Source organism: Lutra lutra, chromosome X, assembly GCF_902655055.1.
Source record: "Lutra lutra chromosome X, mLutLut1.2, whole genome shotgun sequence".
In the NCBI taxonomy this organism is placed as follows: Eukaryota; Metazoa; Chordata; class Mammalia; order Carnivora; family Mustelidae; genus Lutra; species Lutra lutra.
The window spans coordinates 94,771,256-94,791,405 of NC_062296.1; the positions used below are offsets into that span (position 1 = coordinate 94,771,256).

Sequence of the window (20,150 nt, forward strand, 5' to 3'; positions counted from 1 at the left end):
AATACATATTGAAATAATTAGCTTTCATTTATTTCATCTTATAGTCACACGTTAAGTGGTAAGTTAATTGAAAGTGTGTGCAGTTACCATATTTTCATAATTTGGGTACGTATGGCAAAATGCAACTTTAAAATGCATTTTGCTTAAGTAATGCAGAACCTATCATTTGGAGAGTTTCAGAAACCTTAACGATGACATCCAAGTGCTCGCTGTGGTGTAGGAAAAGGGCAGGTCTGGATTGCTGTTGATTTACACAATTGTAGCCTAAGACTCAACTGTACTCAGGAGCTAACCCAACGCTTTTTAAAGATGGAATCTAGATAAATGAAGAATGCGTTTCCATGTTAATTATTAATGTGTAAGAGAACAGCAGAAACATTTGTTTCCCTAGAGCCAGGCACAAAATCTAGCATACAATTGGTAATCAATTCCTGCTCATTAGGTAGATAAGTGGGGCTGGTGGGCAATCTTTAAATCATGAATTTGATGTTCAGAGGCAATGATCTGAAAAACTTGTACCGGCCTTACCCACCAGGACTTGGGGTGACAATACCCGTAGCCATAGAGTTCCATCATGGGCCTGACTGTGTTATTCCACCATATATGATGAGAAATGAGAACATTCTGTTGAAATTGTCATCAGGAAGTCTTTGGTGGTATTTGAGAAGGATCCCACGGCAGTGCTAGGAGGTGACAGCACATTTCTTGACATTATCACACTGGGTCTGCCGGAAATCAACGTTTATCACAAGACTGTGGAAAATTTCCAGAAAAAGAGGCCAGAGAAATGTATTCACGGAAAGGTCATACATTTCTTTTTAAAAGGCAGAATGAGCTTATCATTAAGTAAACCTAAATGATTTCTTTGTTTTATGAGAAAAAAAAAAAAAAAAAGACCATCATCGAAACAAATCGCCAAGCAGCCCTTTGGTATTCCTACGTACTAGTTCAGGGATTTTTAATCAGTATAAAGGGTCTGTCTGTGTTATGTGATACGTGATTCTTTTGCAAACGTGTTCTTGAATAATACTATAAATGAGTCCCAGATACTGTCCCTCAAGGAGACAAAAGAAAGTGTCCTATGAAGTTAAATCCATGGGACAATGAGAGTGTATCTCTGGGATTTGTCCAGATGCATGAGCAACTCGGGAGCTCTGAGTGTAGGACTGTCAGGTCCCCCCTTCTAGGTAGGGAGTGGGGAGGACACAGAATGGGCACCCCTACTAGTTACCCCCTGGATAGGATCCTCCCTTTCAGATAGGTACAAGATACAATCCACAATGGGCATTTCGTCAACTTCAGTCCTGGCTGTGACGCAGAGTGTGACCGGGAAATGGACCCACTGTCCACGGCGTGTTATTGTACACCCCACAAGCTAAGACGGGGGGCTGCACGTTTCCATCATCAGGGAACAAATAAAGAAGAAGTACATGATATCATGGAGTGTGAAAATTACAGGAAACGCAAAGGTTAGTGTTTCTACATCAAGTTTTATCGAAAGAGCCTTGCCCGCTTGGTCACGTGTTCTCTGTGGCTAATCCCGCTTTACAACAACCACGAGTGGCAGAGGGGAACCCCAGGTCGCCAAAGCCAAAAGAATCTGTTTTCTGGTCCCAAACACAAAACACCGGCTGGTGTCTGGTCTAGCAATCTTGAATCCATGAAGATTAGATTAAGTTTCAAAAGCTGTAAACCAATATTCTTTTACTATCATACTAGAAGGTGATCTGTTTAATATTTTATAATACAAATATTTGAAAATGCTCCATAATAAATGATTTGGATTAAGGAAATCTCAAACCACTAAGAATTGACTAAGAAGGAAAAAGCCAAAAAGGTAAAGGAAGAGTGAATACTTACTTTAAAAAAAAGGAAGCTCAAGAATCTAAAATCATATACAAACATGGCCCCGAGCTCCAGGCATAGCGGTCATAACAGAGGAGAAGAAACACTGTCTCAATTTCCATCTCAGGTCTGAGAGTGATTTCTTAAGCGTCTTTCTCCCAGCACTGCTATGAGACTACAGTATTAGAAAAAATACCGCCAGCAAGCTTCATGAAATAGGTCTTCGGTTAGAAGGAAACCATGCCCATACAAATAGTCCCAAAGCTTGGATCCTGGCCAAGCAGAGAGTAGCACCAAACCAACGTAAATCTCATTTCCTCATGTTTCAAGCTCTTAGGACATAAACCTAAAGCGCCTTGTTTCTCCTTAGGAAAACGCTGGAGGGAAATTATCAGCATGGAACGTTTTAGCCGCCCCAAATCTAACGGACTGTACAAACTATTTCTTCCATCATAGAGGGTCTCCCTTCCAGGCCGCTGTTACTTTCAATGCAGGATATCCGGATGCAAAATTTATGAAACAGCAAGAATTCATTTTTTAAAAGCCCCTGGAAATAAGGAATGAAGAGAGGTCAGCACTGTCACCAGCAGGTGACGTTTTCTCTTTAACGACCTAAAAGGACCTCACAACACAACGGTTCTTTGGAAACATTTAAAATCAGAACCTTAGGAAATCCCTGAGAATTTCATTTCAATGCAATGGTTCTCTTGAATACCTTATTTTAGTGTGAAACAAGGGTCCTAAGTCAATAAAGGAAAAGGAGTTCCCAGAATCTGGATTTTGGCCTCTTTTGGCACAAAATAGATGGAAATTTGTCTGTCCCAAGGGAATAGCCACCTACACTTGTGCCTTAAATAGATGCATATCTCCAGATGCAAAAAGGCATGAGAAGCCTGAGTACCTGACTCCTGCCTGAGTAGCAACCTTGAACTCCTCGTCAGAAGAGGAAACAAACTGGAAAGAACACGAACTCAGGCCTTGCAAGCAAATAATCAGCTCTTACAAATGAACAGACGGTCCTCTGGGTCGTTACCATAAAGAAGGATGTTGCCCAGACAGGTCCTCACTCAAAGTCGTCACGTCATTCTGGAGAAGACTCAGCTCTTTGTGAATTGAACAAAACACAGAGGTATTTTTTTAAAGAAAGTAAATATATGTCTTGAGCGGGGGTCCCAATGAGACACAGGGACCATTTACTGACAGAGGATTTTAGAACAGGATGACTGGAGGCCTCCCGGCAGGTCACTTTCTCATCCTGAAGATCATAAGGTCTTTGTATGACTGGGACACAGTGGAAGTGCTGGAAAGCGATGCCTAACCATCCGATCTGAACGGACGGGCAGTGTTTTCTGAAAGTCACCTTCAGGGGTGTCTCACAGGAAGATTGTACCCACGTCACCCCCGCCACCAAGGCAAACTATAGCAGGACTGGAAATTCCAGAGAACAAACACAGGCAAGCGGCCCCAGGTAAACTAGAAACGAGGAAGCAGGCTCAATCAGAATCTATATTTGAAACACAGACTTTAAATTCAAGCTGATTTATCCCATGACCCCCCCCCCACCGTGGACTAAGCCACCTGATTCAGTCCAGCAACACCGTTCTGCTCTGTGCCATGTCCAATGCCTCCTTCATCAACATCTTGGGCCACTTAATGCCTTCATGGAACTGGTGCAGGCTGGGAAAGGCATGTCGTTTGTATGAACACTGCATCGACATGATACTATAGGTAATTTATACAAGACACACTGTTCTTGAAATGTTGTGGTTCTACCCACCGACATTTATCAACATCATGCAAGATATTAGATAAATCAATTAATATGTGTGGCGTGATCTCAATGCTACCACTGACTGAATCCATGTGCATATTATGAACTGTAACGTGGAAACATTATATCTCATAACTCAGTAGCCAATTATCAAATATGTCCTGATAATTATCAACGACACCATAATTCTTAAGGATGAATTGCCAAATTTTTTTTAATCTATTCAACAGTATCTTTGTAAAAACAGGCTAATTTGTAGTCTTCACAAGGACTGCAATGAACTTATATTATACACCTAATTTATTATTGATTACAATAATTTTTTTTCCAGATTTTATTTATTTGACAGACAGGATCACAAGTAGGCAGAGAGGCAGGTAGAGAGAGAGGAGGAAGCAGAGAGCCCGATGTGGGGCTCGATCCCAGGACCCTGAGATCATGACCTGAGCCAAAGGCAGAGGCTTAACCCACTGAGCCACCCAGGTGCCCCGATATTTTCTTTTTAAAGATTTTTTTCTTATTCACTTGAGAGTGAGAGAGAGAGGGAGAGCAAAGGGCATGAGTAGGGGAGGCTCAGAAGGAGAAGCAGACTCTTGCTAAGAAGGGTGCTTGATTGGGGGGGGGCTCGATCCCAGGAACCCGGGATCGTGACATGAGCAGAAGGCAGTCGCTTAACCAACTGAGCAATCCAGGCAGCCCAGATATGATGTTTCTTAAGAAAAAAAAAAAAAAAAGCAAAAACAAAAAGTCATGTCTCCCTAGAGCAAATTTATTAAACATTTAATTCAACACTCATTCATGGTACTGACCATCAGTGACACAGGAAAAGTAAACATTTACCTAATGAAGTACTACAAACGTAGAGTTCCTAACAAGTGTAAGACAGAATCCTTTCTATTATATTCTGCATGGAAGATATCTAGATATCGAATATAGATATAGAATAGAATACAGATATAGAATAAAATAATGCTTTATTTTGACATTAGCCAAAAGGACAAGGATAAGAAAGAAAAAGGAAGACCATGGCTTGTGGATGAAATAATTGCTGTGTGGAAAACCCCAAATAATCCACAGGCCAAGTGCTGAAAAGAAGCGAGAACTGTTCAAGTTGGGCTACCGTACGATCAATACACAAGTCACATGACATTTAAAGAGACGAGAAATGACTTAGAATGAATATTTTTTTAAAATGATGGTTAATCATAAAACCTATGGTACTTAGGGGCGCCTGGGTGGCCCAGTCGGTTAAGTGTCTGCCTTCGGCTCAGGTCCTGATCCCAGGATCCCGGTACTGAGCCCTAAGTCAGGCTCCCTGCTCAACGGGGAGTCTGCTTCTCCCTCTGCCTACGGCTCCCGCTGTCTGTGCTCTCTCTCTCTGTGTGTCAAATAAATAAATAAAACCTTAAAAATAAAAATCTATGACACCCAGTAAAGTTATAGAAAAACACGTTAAGGTAGCCATAATACATTTGATAGTTGATTATAACTGTTGGTTCAACAATGGACAGTTCACCATCAGAAAAGAAAGGATGAGCTAGTCCAGAAATATACAAATCCGTGTGTGGAAACACAACATAATATACAGGTAGCACTACAGATTGTGCACGACCAGAGGGACTCATCACTCAGTGTGATGGGATAATCAGTGATTAATAGAAAAGAAAATAAAGAACATGGACTTTCCCCCTCACATCTAAAATAAACTTCATTACTGACAGATGAAGAACGTGAAAAGGAAACCTGTAAGAAACTTTCATAAGAAAATATATGGTAATGTTTCTCTGGGAAAGGAAAATGTTTCTTGGACCTAATCCATCAGGAAATCCCCCAATATTCTAAGAGGCGGGCTGCTCTGCCTGGAGCACTTATTGGGTTACCTTAGGATTTAAAAAGCGCACGTGTGCATATGCTGGAAACAACCTCACTGTCTACATAAAATCGTGTTCCATTAAGAGCAAATGCCTGACTCGTTCTTCTAAAGTTTCCAAATTTCCCATGGACAAGTTCTAGCTTAGTGAGATGTTGCGGAGCAATTTTGTAAATTGAGTTGGTGAACTTGATCCGGAGTTCCTCCGAAGAATTGGGTTTTGATGAATGAACAATCAGATTAAGGTATCTGCATCCATCCTCTGTTCATCTACAATTATTCAAACTTAAAATTGCGCAAGGCCCTTATGACCCTCCCTCTCGAAATGGGCCGTGGTCAAACAGAATGTTTCCCTGGCACAGATCTGGGAAAATAAAAGGCTTCTGTTTGTGACGATGGTGTGGAGGACAGCACAGAGTCCCTTAGTGATTCAACCATTAGGGGAATAAAAACAGCTCTGAAATCATCGTCTGTTTAAGCTACCCACTTGCAGCAGTCTTTGTAGAGATTATTTTAGTCTACAAGCCATGCATTTTTAAAAACACACCCTAGGAAAGAAATCTGGGTGTGAGCACCGCGGATGTGCACAGATAAATGACTGTGTTCCCAGAGTTTTCTAATTGTGATGTTGTAAACTAGCCAGACCTCTCCCAAGACCAACAGGAGCAAGACGCTTCATTCTGGTAAACTCTCCAGCAAAAATATGTTTTTAATAATACAACCCTAAGTGTTCACTCTGATAGCACCGCAGTGCGTCTGTCATAAACACTGCCTGGGAACCGCAGTGCCCGGAGCCAGTTGAAGGATAGAAGTGATAGAAGGCAACCCTTCCAACTCACTCCCAGCCTACAGAGAATTCTTCGTATACGCATCCAAAGGGTCGCCCTTCTTCTGCCCCTAGATATGATTAAACTCTGAATTCTCTCCAACCTGTGCACGAAAATGACCTACATGCCAAGGTTACTTTGTGGGCTTTCTGAAAAGGCGATTTCTTGATCCATAGTTTACACCGTGGCACGGTATCAGAGAATGAGATTAGAAACCTACATCCCACTCTCTCTACTCCACGGGAAAATGTTCTCATTCTGTACTCAGAGCTGCAAAGGAAGTATATGACTTCTTGATTGCTCGAAAAGTAGATCTAATCCTTCCCACCTGATTAAGAGAGGGAGCTGATCACACATTTCCAACCATCAAACCAGAGCATGACAGTGTCTTCCATTCCATCTCTTGTATGGCTTGGACTTTTGGGTAAAGCCTCAGTCTTCATCCCCACTGCCCCAAGTTTTGCTTCTCACCACAATGACATCCATGTCTTCAGGCAAACTATCATGACTCATGGTGCTCAGGAGAAGGAAGGCTTAGATCCACATGGGTTCCCTGAATACTCTTCTCTGCAGCAGAAGCAACCTGTGTGGTCTGGCTCTTGGACTCGGTTATATATCAGGGGAGTCTATCCTATTGGGAGCATGTGCCATAGGTCTCTGGTTTACAAGATGTACATGAAAGACTTCCCTCCCTCTTGCCAGCCTCTGTTGACCCTCTAACCCTCTCAGCACCTCCTATCTCTTCATTACACTTGCATAAAATTCATTCCCTACACGTCACACAAAAACTCACTTGAGTCACAGGCCACACCCCAACCTACAGAGACAGGTCCTTCAGACGATGTGTCTATAACCACGTGAGACTATGAGCCATTGTGAGAATCAGCTTTCTCTGATGGCTCAGCCATGGCCCCAGCAGACACTATGGAGACAGGATCTAGTACACTAGAGCATTCTCATATGTCTTAATGTTTATACAGCTCCATCCGAATACAGTTGAGGGAAATGAGGATCCTGGTTTCTAATCACTGCACACTCTTGCTTACAGTCTACCAGGAAAAAGGGGTAGGCTTCCCAGTTCGTTTCCCCTGTCTATGTCATACCCTAAGTCAAGATGGCGCCACGAAGCCAGCTCAGCCTTAAGAACTATTAAAGCCTGAATGTTAGTGGCCCTCCAAAATTCACCTCTCACATTCGTTCCCCAATGGGATAGTATTTGGAAGCAGGGCCATTGGCAGGTGATTAGGTCACAAGGATAGTGCCCTCAGAATGGGTTCAGGGCCGTTATTGAATACACCCCAGAGGGCTCCCTCACCCCTTCTGCAATGGGAGGCAATGGCGAGAAGATGACCATCTCTGGACCAGGAAACACTCTTACAAGACACCGAGTCTGCCAGTGCCCTGATCTTGGAGTTCCAGCCTCTAAAAAATGAGAAATGGATTCTTACGCATGAACCCTCAAGTCCATAGTATCTATTACAGCAGCTCAAAAGAACAAAGACGGGGGCAGAAATTCTCACGTCACCACTGAAGAAGCCTGATTTGGCCAGACGTTGCTGTTGAAATGTATTATTCAAGAGATCTGAGAATCAAATCAATGAAAACAAAAGCACTGTCCTAGTTCGTCACACTTCCTTTAGCAAGAATGCAAAGCATGTCACCCAGACGAAGAACACTCCCTGAGTTTCAAGCCAATTTCATCTCCTGCCTTCTCCACTCTTTTATTTACTGTTTAACAACTATTTAACAACGTCACACCATAGCAACAGGGACCCACTGGGGCGGTGACGTGATACTCCACACCGTTCCTCGAACCTCCACAGGAACCCAAAGACGTGTTCAGTATAGGGTTCATTGAGCTCAGAGTAGCTCATGGAGGACCAGGCTTGGGAATGGATGATTTACCCATTTTCAGGCCCCTGGAAGTCTTATCGTCGGACCCATTGGAGTACCTCAATTCAGGGGCTGCAGGGCAGGAATGTTGAGTCTAGACGCACAGAAGGGTCACGAACAGAATCATAGACTATCCAAATAAGCCCAATGTTGCAAGGTGATAAGAACAAAAACGAAAGAAAAAGTTGCCTGATAGGAAGTAAGGGATCCTTGATGGGGCTGTGACGCAGAGGGCCCCCACAGTGAGGTCTATGGTTCGGGCCACATGACCTGTCCACGTAACAGCATCTGATCAGTAGAAAGGCTTCAACCTGCCAGAGGCGAGAGGATGCTGCTCCCAGCCCTCTCACTCTGATTTTAACTGAGGCTCTGGATCCCCCTTTCTCGTTGGGTGAATGCAGGGTCCCAGAGTGGCTGCATTCATGCCAATCTGTTAGGGCAACTAAAGAGAATGAGAACTGGTCGCTGCTCACAGAGAAACACATGTCTGAACCCGTGTGCAGAGCTGGCAACGGGGAATGGAGATGGGCAAGAAACACACGGCTGGCGCAGGGCCACCGGGGGATGGGGACGGGCCTGTTCTCTGCATGACAGGACGTGCAGGGATTGCGAAACTCAAACCACAGAGGAAGGAGAGGGCAGTCCCCAGGCCCAGCAGGCCCTGTAGCTAGTCGCAAGGGCAGGGGCTCTGCCACCTGCTAGCTGTTTGACCAGCGCACAGCTGACCATCTCGACGGCCGTTTCCTCGCAGATGACCTGAGAACAGTCACACCTAACTCAGCACAGTCTGTAGGGTTAGGGATGAGCTCATCACAAATTCCGTCCTGGACAAGAGGCAACTCCTCTTTAGGGACAAAGAGGCATGGGAAACGATTTCTTTCTTTTTCTATCTTTCCACACTACAGGTCCCTTTGGTCTATGATTTCATAGCATATACGATCTGTGGTGCAGGAACCCATTTGGGTCAAATCAGGAAGTGGAAGCACGTAGGTAAATTCACTCAATACATTTTTTATTATTATTTGACAGGGGAAGAGAGAGAGACACAAGCAGGGGGAGTGGAAGCAGAGGGAGGGAGAGAAGCAGACTCCCCACTGAGCAGGGAGCCAGATGCGAGGCTCTATCCCAGGACCCTGAGACCATGACCTGAGCCAAAGGCAGATGCTTAAGTCACTGAGCCACCCAGGTGCCCCTGCTTAAGACATTAAACAAATATAGTGTGGGTTAATTTCCAGCTCTGTCCCTTACTAGCTCATGGACACGTTACAATTTATTCAAGCTCTCAGAGTCCCCACTGCGTCAGCTCCATAAAGGAAGTGTTTCACAAGGTTTTGTGGAAATGCAAAAATTACACGTGTGAAAAAAAATGTATGTATAGATATGCATAAAAACGTGTGCTTATAGGATTGTAAATACACACACATGGTGCAGTCACATTTGCAAACATACAAACTTGTATGCTCACACACGTGTCCAAACATAGACATATTATTTTATTTCCATGTGTTTTGTCAAAATCTCAGGAAGTAAAACTCTCTTATGCTCTGTTCATCACAGAAAGTAGCCTTCTGTGGCTCATTATTATGGTGAATGTCACTTGTGAGTTTTTGTTTAAAAAACATTTTTGCAGGGGTAGCTGGCTGGGTCAGTTGAAAAACCATGAGACTGTTCATCTCGAGGTCAAGAGTTTGAGCCCCATGTAGATTGTAGAGAGGAAAGAATAGAATAAAAGGAAGGGAAGGGAAGGGAAGGGAAGGGAAGGGAAGGGAAGGGAGGGGAGGGGAGGGGAGGGGAGGGGAGGGGAGTATAACAAAGCAAAGCAAAGATGTTCCCTATGAACTCACAGGACATTGACCATTGCCATAGACTCCTATCACACCAGATTACACAGTTGTCTAATTATTTCAATCCTAAAGGCTTGTATTGCATTTTCTAGGTCAGGTTCACACTTTTCTATGAATTTTAGGCCTTCTGAACGTACAGCGTGACACATACCTTCTATGACATGTCTACCCACCTCTGAACAACACTTTCTCTGTCACTGCTATATTCCAAGCAAGAGTCACATCCCACATCCCAGGGATGCACGTCTCTGTGCTGATACACTTAGTTCATTATTCACACCCTGTGTTTTCAGGGTATGAAATCAGGCCATACCCGTACCTGAAATTACACTTGTGGATTCATCGCTCTATCCTCTGTGTGTGTGCGTGTGTGTATGTGTGCACGCGTGCGCGTGCACACACCTGTGAATAAGATCTCAGCTATACCATATTGTCATCCGTGTTTTTCCTTGCCTTTGGAACTTGACTCACTGTTTACGGAAAAAAAAAAAATGAACAGAGAAGAATTTCTAGAACTCATACTGTTCCTGTGTTTCAATTATTCTGCTTTTAAAACCACATTAAGACCACCTCTAACGGCCCACATGGTAAGAGTGTTATGGAACAGTTCACTTCAATGTTTGTCTCTCCAGGACAGGGCACTAAAGAAATATGAGGGAAGAGACAGTGCAGTCCTAATGAACATCATGCCACACAAAGAGACCATTTCCCAGACTAATGGCCCCTTTCAGGGACATAAATGCCAAGGCAAGGCAGGGAGCCTTCAGCTGATTACAACTTTCTAATTCTGTGAGCTTTCTTCTGTAGCAGACCTTGATTTACACGGCAAAACTCAGTGCATTGGATAGAGAGAGATGGTTTGCGCCCTTCCTGGCAGACCCATTTTTCTCTTTGTCTTAGTCCCCGGTTTTCATTCATTGCTCTTACTGAAAACGTCTTTGAGAACATGTTATACATCTCCATAGATGAAATATTTGAATATTGAGTTTAATTTTGCTTTATACTGGTTTTTTTTTTCACAATCTTTGATGAGAATGGTCACAATGACGTTGCTTTTCAACGTTTCAACTTGGAGCAGGAGCAACGACTTCCACTGTGGACCTGGTACTAAAGCAGAGTACTGGCCCCCTCTCCAGACTGACCCAATGTCATCCTAAAATCAAACAAGATTCCCAGGTGATCCATATGGGTCTTAAAGTTTGGGAAGCACAAAAGTGAGGCAAGGCGAGGCATCTCCTTTTGCAAAGTCAGTCCAATGCTTTTCAAATTTGGATACATGTTAAAAATTACATAAAGAGATTTAATAAGAGATTTTGTTATAGTTGTTCTATGGAAGCACTTGCACTTTTTAAATGTACACTTCCTTTGGGCTAATGTGCCACTGCCAAGATTAAGTAACATTTTAATTAATATTGAGAAGAAAATTTTTTAAAAAATCCCTGGGCTTTGCAAAAAACACAATATAAATGTTGATTTGTATGTATATATATACCCACACACACTCATAGGCAAATTTTTTTTTACTGAACCAAATAGCAGATCATGGATGATTAGAATTAAGAAAAGGAAATAATATAGGGGCACCTGGCTAGCTCAGTCACTAGAGCATGACTATCTTGGGGTTGTGAGTTTGAGCCCCATGTTGGCTGCAGAGATTACATACAAATAAAATCTCTTTTAAAATCCTTAAAAAATGCAAGTAGCATAAAACAACATGAATCAAGTGGATGTGAAAGTATCTGCAAAGAGAACCCAGACACTATGGGACAAAGTGGAGCTTTTAAATACCGAGAATGTTTATTCAGAGGTGCCACACAAGCATCTCATTCTGAGTATTTACAGACACTGACACCTGCACACATCAAGATCTGAAGGAGTGGATGGGGCGCCTGGGTGGCTCAGTGGGTTAAGCCGCTGCCTTCGGCTCAGGTCACGATCGCAGGGTCCTGGGATCGAGTCCCGCATCGGGCTCTCTGCTCAGCAGGGAGCCTGCTTCCCTTCCTCTCTCTCTGCCTGCCTCTCTGCCTACTTGTGATCTCTGTCTGTCAAATAAATAAATAAAATCTTTAAAAAAAAAAAAAAGATCTGAAGGAGTGGAGATGATTCCCTACCTGCAAGTCAACAGGCCACCTGCCACAGTTTCATGAGTGTTGGCAAAAGACTAGAGATCCCGGGTCAGAGAAGAAGGAAACATTATTACTCACAGCACAACAGGAGAAGGAACACTACCCTATTTTCATCAGTTCTGCCTGCCCCGAGGTCCTTCGGGGTGAAGCAGATGTGCTGGGATGGAAGCCTACAGGGGCTGTGGGTTAAGTCCCAGAAGAGGAATCCTGAGCTTAAGGAACCTGAATGCTTTATTACAGGAAGTAGACACCGAACCCCAGTGTGGTGCCTCCATCTTCCAGGAACACATTTCGAAAGAACCACAAAACATAGCAGTCTAAATTAATGAAAACTCGGTTATAGGGATATACTTTTCAATTAGGGCTCCTTAACAAATGATTTTGTCTTTGTGTGTGTCCAATCAAGCCAAAATTTTAAACAGCAATTCAAGTATCTGTGAGCATGCTTCTATCACTTTCATTAAATCATCTTTATAAACTGAGGTTCATTAAGTATGCCTTGAACTTAACATATGTTAATAAATACAGGTCAAATATGAATGCATATATCCCATGGTAAAACACTGAAACTGAAAATCTGTAAAAAGGAGATGATGACCTTACTGTTATCTTCTCACACAGGAATTTGTTGCTGACGTATAATGGAAGCAATAGGCATGACAACAGGTATCCATTAAGTGATAATAATTTGCCAGGCAGTGCGCTAAGCTTTGTGTGTCAATGTCCCCCATAACTTTTAAAAAACCTTGGCACCCATTGTGTTATAGGCATAATTATTTCATGCATCAAGATGCAGATGTTTAGAGAGCCAGCCTAGTTCAAAAAGTCACATGAATGGCAGCAAGGCTCTGAACACAGGCGCAACCAAGTCATTCACATCTGTGTTTTTGCTAACGAAAACACAAATAAAAAACAGCTTAACCAAGTACCCTAAAAACACCTGATTCTATAGACAAAGTAATGTTTTCATATTTCTCACACCTGGGTATACTCGAAGCCATTATATTGTATTTCTGTTTACAGTGGATTGAAAACTGTTTGTTTAAAAGAAGAAAATACCTAAATTTGCGTCGCCCAAGCTTTATGTAAAAATTACACAGTATTTATGGTCTCCTGGACACGAGAAACACAGGCATATTTTTATCCGTTGTCTCACTTTATGAAAACAAAGAAAAATGTGCACAATCTTGATTTTGAAACAATTAAGCTTATTCTTTGCATTTTGCTTACATTTCCTCCTTACACAGGCACATATTCTACAGCTGCAGTCTTGCCATGAATAAAATTTGAGTTTTGTCTTTGTCATTTAATTGACACAAATATTTTGAATGTTCTTATATAAACACAGAGATTATCATTTAAATGGCTGTGAATTAGGTCTATCAGCTTACGAAAATGTTTCTCACTCATCTATCTGCTAACATAGAATTGTTTTAATTCCCCTTTTCATTCTTTTGGGTTATTTCCAAACATATATTTATATGTATGTAAAAGTATGCATAACTATGGGGTATTTACCCTAAAGATACAAATGTAGTGATCCGAAGGGGCACATGCACCCAAATGTTTAGAGCAGCAATGTCCACAGTAGCCAAACTATGGAAAGAACCTAGATGTCCATCAACACATGAATGGATAAAGAAGATGTGGTATATATATACAATGGAATACTATGCAGCCATCAAAAGAAATGAAATCTTGCCATTTGCGATGACGTGGATGGAACTAGAGGGTACTATGCTGAGCAAAATAAGTCAATTAGAGAAAGACAATTATCATAAGATCTCCCTGATATGAGGACGTTGAGAGGCAACGTAGGGTGTTGGGGAGGTAGGGAAGGAAAAAATGAAACAAGATGGGATCGGGAGGCAGACAAACCATAAGAGACTCTTAATCTCACAAAACTGAGGGTTGCTGGGGGCAGAAGGCATAGGGAGAGGGTGGCTGGGTGATGGACACTGGGGAGGGCATGTGCTATGGTGAGTGCTGTCAAGTGTGTAAGCCTGATGATTCACAGACCTCTACCCCTGGGGCTAATAACACAGTCTATGCTAATAGAAATAATTAATAAAAAAGCGTATATATATACATATGTACGTAAAAGCAATATTAAACAATGACGTAGGTATTCATTTATAAGCCACTTAAAAGGCTCTTATCAAATGGTATTTGATACGAAGCTTTGAAGCTTTGAACCAACACTGTGATGACAGAACTTTCTTTATAAACGTAGTGGCACAGATTGGAACATCATTTTTTTTTTTTGGTCTCAGTGTAACCAGCTGCAAGGAGCAAAGCCCGCTCAAGCTAACTCGAGATCTGCTGATATATTGTTCAACCACAGCCGGAGGCAAAGGAAAATCTATAAAGCAGGGCTTGGAAGCAAAGAGAGGAAGAGGGAGCAGGAAGTTTCTGCAGGACGAGAGCCAAAGGCTCTCCTTCATCATCCGTCTGCTCTGTGCATCGCCTCTCCTGTCTTCCAGGAAGAACTAACACAATCTCTTGAGTCTCTCACGGTAACAAACTCTCCAGAGAGAATTCGATTGACTCTCCACTTTCCAACGGCTCCTGCCCTGACTTCCAACACCGCAGCACACGTCTCCCCCTCCCCCTGCAAACTGCTGAGACAAGCAGTACTTGGAAGTGACAAAATTCTCAGAGAGGACGTTTCCTTGAAGGACATGCATCGAGATGCCCTGGGGGTCCAGGTAAAAGGCAGATCCTGCTAATCCGCATTTCTAACAACCTCCCAGGTGATGCTCTTGATTGGGGGACCAGACCTTGAGCCACAAAGGAAGAGACCACCCGTTCTCCAACTTGGCTGCACAGTAGAAGCACCAAGAGTGGTTTAACATACTAATTTTTAAAAATATATATTTTTATTAACATATAGTGTATCATTTGCCTTAGGGGTACAGGTCTGTGAATCATCAGACTTACACACTTCACAGCACTCACCGTACTAACTTAAACATCCTGAAGCTGAGAAAGACATAGCTTCCCTACAAGGACAATTCTCTTTCCTAGAGGACCACTGGCAGTATGAGGAGACTTTTTTTTTGTTATTACAACGTAGAAAAGGGATGCCAGGTTATATGCGTGGAAAATCTAGAGGTTAGAGATGCTGCTGAACACTTTGCAGAGCACAGGACAGCCCCGGAGAAAGCATTATCCAGCCCCAACATCAGTGCCTGCAAAGTTGAGAGACCCTTGGGGCGCTTTACTCCAAATCACGCTTAGTACACCCGCTGTTTACTGGTACAAAATTAACATCAAAATACGGCACTGATGGATAATTGGCTAATATATGTGGAAACATGTTAATTGAGCAAATTGGCTTTTTCTAACTGTGACACAGACTAGAAGAAGCCAGTGCTGTATTGAGTTCTCTTTTCAAATACCACAGGACAAGAGAAGAGAAGTCTGCCTGTTTTGGCAAATTCCGGAGGACTTGCCTTTGAAACCGTCGTTTCATTGAAACCATGAATCCTGCAAGGCAGATTTTGGAGAAAGATCCGTGGTGCTGTGATGCTTTTCAATCTGAAATTCCACAGGAAGGGCTTCCGTGTGTTTTAACATGTTCTTCTTTGCATTGTGCAGTGTAGCTAAGTGCTTTATAAACAGGGTGTTTTATGACCTACTTGAAAAGTAAATGACCCCGCGTCGGCAGGATGAAAGTGGACGCTGCCTTGTAGCACTGAATCAAAGAGATAAATGTAGCACTCTGCAGAAAGTTGAGGGGATGCTTCTTGAGAACCACTCAGGAAGGGCTTTTTTTATGAATTTTACTTCATGCAGTGGCTTCTCTTGTATTTTCTGTATTTCCTTTGCAGTGCTGCAAAAATTCTTCACAGAAGGAAAAAAAAAAAACCCTCAGTTGGCATTTTTACTGAAGTACAGAAACCAGATATACGAATTGAACAAATGAAAAGAAAGCACATTTGTCACCCAGGACTCGAGAAGCAAAAAAAAAATCAAAAGACTAGAAGACAGGAATTATCAGGAAGTTTTATATAACATTCCAGTAAATGACATTAATGGAAGAACTTTCCGGGCTAATGCCAACTGTTAATTCATAACTCTCCTTAAGTTTAAAAAAAAAAAAAAATAGACTAATGACAATCAACTTTTTCTTTGACCGTCAACTTTTGATGAGTGTGTGTATACATATAGGTGTGCGCATACATATATGTATATGTACATATACATATATATATATGTATACATACAAAATGTCTATGACACGCATTCACGTGCACACACACACACACACACACACAGAACTTTCAGGATGGACTTAAAACGCAGAGGTTCACGAGTCAGATCTTTTTACATAAATATGCTCTTAAGTTTAGGTTGAGTTTGCTCTCTACACATGAAAATGCATCCTTTTTATTTTGCCGCCTTATTATAAGATAAAAAGACAGAAAAGGAAAAAGAAAAAGAGTAGTTGGAGAGTAGACAGTATCACGAACAGAATGACTATTGTTCCCAATTGTTGAATTGATCAACCAATAGCCAGACCTGATGGTAAATACTCAGAAGTCTGGGCCATTACAGAGACTCAAACTCCAAAAGAGCATATTTAAATACTTCTAAAATAGTCTACATGTGAAATGGATTTTATACGACCCCTAGTTTTTTTTCAGCCTAAAAATTAAATTATTGTTACTCCCAGTATGTGTGAAAATCTTCCCAGGACATCACAATGGAGCCTCTGAATTTCTGCGAGACTTCTCTGTGCATTTCCTCCAAGCAAGAGCTGCCTCAGCTGCCCAGACCAAATCAAAGAAAACCTCACCCAAACTCAACCAAAGGAGTATCGTGGAGGTGGATTGGTGTGCACGGTCTACTTTTCCAGTCAGGCACTTTGTAGAAGAAACACCATGCACGGTTTGGCTAGAGAAGTACTTTCTGGTTTGTGGCATTGGACCAACGTCCCAAAGAAAGTTGTCGATTGTATCATCTTTGGTCCTACTGATGTGGGTAGAGAGGCTGCCTGCAGAGCTGGCTTCTCTGACGAGACTCGTGCTCACCCCATCACCATGGCTTGCAGCTCTGCCCACCAAGCCCAAGACTACGCGTGTTGGTTTGATAACTTCTGGGCAGGGTGGTGTGGTCATGACAGTGAATGTCTGGTGGCTGTATTTGTCATTCAAGGAAAATAAGGAACATGACGCTTGATCTTCATGAGGCCGAGACTTTGCGTCAGCAAGCATCCTTAGTCTCTATCTTCAGACTAAATTTCCTATCGTTAGAGCTCCCTGCAGTGGCCAAGTTCTCCACCAGTGCGAAAAGGGGTCACTGTGCAGATGGACTGACCACCGGCTTTGCTCTTTCCCAGATGGACTGGGATGAGTACACCTTGCCCTTATACAGCTTGGCCAAGAAGGCACAGGACTCCTGTCTAATGCTGCACTCTTCAGAGTACCAGGAAAAGATACAGTTCACAAAGATGACAGCATTTCTCCTTCCTCTCTGAAGCAGATGGCCAAACTCAAAACGGCATTCGTCAAGACCTATGGCACACGGACAGCTGACTAATGGTCTCTCCTGACTAATGGTTGATTGGCAATGCTCCTTACAGTAAAAGAAAAAGTTCTCACCATGCACTATCCTCCGAAGGCACATGGGAGAGATCTTGCTTATGTTTCTCGGGATCCGAAAGATCAAATTTCACTTGGACCCATGTATCCAAAAGTTCTGGAAAAGGCAGTATTAACAATGAATGATACTGATGTTTTGGAACCTTCTGAAGGCTCATGACCTCTCCTGATGTCTCATGAAGCTTCTCAAGTCAGGGGGTGGCTCGTTTTAAAACTGTGGATTCTGATTACTTTGCACATAACTACGTGGGAAGAAGCACCAAAGTTGGATCCCCTCCTTTGGAGAAGGAGGTTTGATATGTAGACTATTTTAGAAGTATTTGACAATGGAAGTGGACCCTGGGACACCAATCTGGAGCTAACGGTTACCAGGTGGTGAAGATGGCTGCCAAGATCATGGAAGGAAGGAGGCCAGTAAGGCTTAGTGGCTGCTTGGGCAGCAGCAGGGCCGGGCGATGCTATATTAGGGCAAGCTAATCCAAGATAAGAGAAAAAAAAGGTGACATGGGACACTCACTTTGGGCAGTGCCAAGTGAAATCTGGAGCTCCTAGCTCCACCTAGGAAAACCCAAATTGTGACCTTCTGTGAAATACTTTGGAATGCAGCTTTACTAGTGTTCTGAGCTTTCCAGTAATGCTGGCTTACCGTTACTGCCTTTGGAGGTATTTTGTAGTGACCAGAATCTCACACCCATAAACACCCATGTTTAAGCAACTATTTTTGGTGTCTAGTTGCATTAAAGGCTAACTGAGTGGTTGCAATTGGGGCAAGAGGTTAGCTGAGATATGGAATCGTCTTTGCAACATTTCCAAATTTCATCCCTTCCTATTTGGGACCTAAGGAGAAGTGTTTTCTATAACATACAAAGCGATGTGCCTAAAGAAGCTTACTTAGGGAAAGAGAATTCAGTTTCCTGTGGCTGAAAACTTGCAGCCAATGTTTACATACAGAAGTACCCTGTTACCTTAACGAGGTGAGAAAATATTAAAGAAAAAAAAGAGATAAATTATATACTATGTTTCATTTTGTTTTGTATTAAAAAGAGAGTTGAGGGTCTCAGCTAACGTCCCCAAATCTGTGATGGGGATTTGTGAGGAACTAGTATTTATGGAGTAGACAATGTGATTTTTTTTTTTTTTTACATTTCTTGCATATTTTATCTTTACAGAAACACACTTTAGTTAAGATGGAATTGGTAGAAAAAAAAAAAGATGGAATTGGTAGAGAGAGAAAGTGAACATGAATTTTCTTTACAGGAGGACACAAGGCCAGTATTGGAATTGGAGTCTGAACCCAAAGTCACGGGTCCTGGACCATCTCCTGCTCTCTCATGTCACTAGGGATATCCCTCCAACTTTTCCAGGATGTGCCTGCCCAGACTCATTCGAATGCACATGTTGAGTGGAAACCTGACTTTCAGCCAACGTACTGCTGGTGCAGACTGATTAGATAAGAGGTAACAGCCAGTATGGATGGAGGAGGTCACTGACACAACCGGATGGGTCAAACCACAGCCAGTTCCCAAAGAGGACCCTGGACCTCATCCCTACATTTGGGATTTGTGATTCTCCTCAGCGATCTGGCTACCTTCTCTCTGCTGTTAAGCCTTGTAGTGGGGACTTTTCAAATAATCTGGAGCTAACTGGGATGTCCTACCAGGTTTGGGGATGGCCTGCCACCCTGACATCATTTGAGTAGGGTGTCTACGTTTAGGTACTCCACCAGCATTGAACAGGCATGTAACGATGGTGGACACCTTGAGTGAGTCAGACCCAGAAACATAACCTCATGAGGTTCAGTAAAGCAGGGAGAGATTTTTGGAGGAAACTAAGGAGCCCTAGATATGGACTGGCTCCTGGGCTTTGGCCAACTGCCCAATAATGCCAAGCAGTGATCCTGCCCACTCCCCAACCCCGTCCCTCATGCCCGCCATGCTCTCCAAGACTTCTCAGCACAATCATTTGATAAGGCATTCTAATAAATGGATCATGGAAAACTCTATAAATTTAATCACTCCATACATGATTACAACGTGTATTTTTTTGATGTGAACAATACAGACGCTACTCATAGGCACATATTTTGGACCTCTGTGACTTTAGAGGTTAATTCCTATTCATTTTTACCTACTTATTTATTGCTTCATTTTACAATACATGTTTATGTCACATTAATAAAATGAATATGTGTGGGTGCATGTATATTCTGGACATTGTCTATTTTGGCCATAATCTTAAAAGGATCCTTTTAAATAAAACTGTTCATTTTCCATAGGTTTCAAAGGACTTTCAAGCTTTGATTCATCAACCATTATCTGTGTAGGACTAAACAGGTGTCCTTTATTGAAATGCCAGACATAAGCCTTTT

General features: G+C 42.5%; 1 pseudogene; it reads left to right on the forward strand.

The window, feature by feature from the left end:
- Positions 1-18,269, forward strand: part of LOC125091552 (trifunctional enzyme subunit beta, mitochondrial-like) — a 31,535-nt pseudogene extending 13,266 nt beyond the window's left edge.
- The last annotated feature ends 1,881 nt before the right edge of the window (positions 18,270-20,150 follow it).